This window comes from Dipodomys ordii, unplaced genomic scaffold (genome assembly GCF_000151885.1).
Source record: "Dipodomys ordii isolate 6190 unplaced genomic scaffold, Dord_2.0 Scaffold27, whole genome shotgun sequence".
Lineage (NCBI taxonomy): Eukaryota > Metazoa > Chordata > Mammalia > Rodentia > Heteromyidae > Dipodomys > Dipodomys ordii.
In genome coordinates, this window is record NW_012267243.1 from 3,615,885 (window position 1) to 3,618,237 (window position 2,353).

Genomic DNA, 2,353 nt, shown 5'->3' on the forward strand with positions numbered 1-2,353 from the left:
TTGGCTTTTTTTTCTCTCAAGATTGGCACTATCACATGAGCCAAACTTCCACTTTTTGCCAGTTAATTGGAGATAAGTCTCATGGACTTTTCTGACTTCAGACCACAATGCTCAGATCTTAGTCTTCTTCTTTTAAATTAAAAAAATTATTTTTTTTCCAGTCCTGGGGCTTGAACTCAGGGCCTGGGTATTATCACTGAGCTTCTCTTTTGCTCAAGGTTAGCACAGTACCACTTGAGCCACGGCACTGTTTCCAGCTTTTTATGTTTAATGTGGTGCTAAGGAATCGAACCCAGGGCTTCATGCATGCTACGCAAGCCCTCTATCACTAAGCCACATTCCCAGCCCCAGATCTTAGTTTTCTGAGTATCTAGGATTACAAGCGTGGGCTACCAGTGCCTGGCTTGCAAACTCTACTCTTAAATAAGGCTGGGCTTCTCTGTAGGGTTTGCTGAAAGCAGTACATTAACGTCAACATAGAAAAACTCATCCTGGGCCTCGTGATTGGGCCATCTGAATCTACCCAGGCTTGCACCCAAACAGCCTTTCTCTTTTTATCTGTTGCAACTGATCAGGAGAATTAGAGGGGCTGGGAAGGTGGCTCAGTGGTAGAGCGCTTGCCTCGCATGCCTGAGGCCCTGGGTTTGATTCCTCAGCACCACATAAGCAGAAAAAAAAAAAGGAGAACTAGAAACCAGTGGCTGGGCTCTGCTATACACACTCCAGAACCACTGGGCCAGGCAGAGTCCCTAATGAATCCCGAGAATGTCTTCTTCAAGCAGCCTATCAGGTCAAACCAATCTGGAGGGAGAGGGAAAGGCAAGCCAAAATATGGCCAGAGATGAGAGATAACCAGAGACAGACCCACCACCAACCACCCACATCTTCTGCCACCTCTCTGTCTCAAGTGGAACTCTTCCCAAGGCTGAAATCTTGGAGAGCCTACCTGGGCCTTGGTGAGAGGCTGTGTAGATTCTAGCCCCAGGGCCTGCATATCAGGGAATCAGGGGACCAGGACTGAGTTCTCATCTGACTCACATCCTGGGGTGCCAGTAAGGCCCTAACCTGGCAGAAAGAGTGATAGTTTCCCAGCGATCACAGAAGTGGAGCTCACCAGACACTGTTGAAAATGAACGGTACAATTTGTGGGGCGAATGGAAGGGAAAAACTTGGAGAGAACAAGGGAAATGGTGACATTGTCCAAAAAGAAATGTCACTCATTATCTGATTTATATAACTGTAACCCATCTGTATATCACCTTTATCATGACAATACAATATTCTCTTTAACTGTATTTTTTTGTCTTTTCTTTTTTGGTACAGGGGATCGAACCCAGGACGTTGAACTTGCTAGGCAAGCACTTTGCCACTGAGCTACATACCTGCCCAGCAATAAAAATAATCTTTAAAAACCAAAACAAACAAACAGGGACATTGAGTAAAAATTTTTTCACTGTATACTATGTGGGAAATGACCTATGAAATTTGTGGGACAGGAAGGGAAAACGGGAAATGTGAAGGAAGGGGTGATATTGTCCAAAAAACAAATGTACTCATTGCTTTACTTACAAAATTGGTAAGCCCTCTATATAACACTTAATAATAACAATAAAATTGCATTAAAAAAGAAGTTTCCCAGGTTGCTAATAATTTGGACATAAGTCCAAACAATTGAAAAATAATTGCAATTGCATAATTGTAAAGTAAGTTGCAACATATCTATCTATCTATATGTATACATATACACACACACACACACACACACACACACACACACACACACACATATATGTACCAAAATAACTTGCTTTTCTAGAGAAAGCTCAGCTGTTGGTTAGTGGGTTTCCTCCTTCTTGGCTCTCCACTCATACAACTTGCTTGGTGATTTCAACAATCTTTTGTAGGTTTCTTCAATATACAGTTGAGCTCTAATGGAGAACATTTCTTTGATAGATGTCAATTCATGTCATACAATTAAGTCTATATTTAAGAAACCCTGTCTCTCCCACTTCCAACCAACCAAAAAAAAAAAAACAATCACAAGAAATTGCTGGGTGCCAATGGCTCACACCTATAATCCTAGCTACTCAGGAGGTTGAGATCTAAGGGTTAGAGTTTGAAGCCAGTCTGGTCAGGAAAGCCCAGGAGACTCTTATCTTCAATTAACCACAAAAAAAAGCTGCAAATGGAGGTGTGGCTCAAGTGGTAGAATGCTAGCTTTGCACTAAAGAAGTTTGAGACAGTGACCAGGCCCTGAGTTTAAGCCCCAGGACCAACGCAATAAAATAAAACCAGAAGAAACTATGCCAAGTAGGTTGCATCCAGTTTGGTAAGACAGATATTTTTCTTTCTT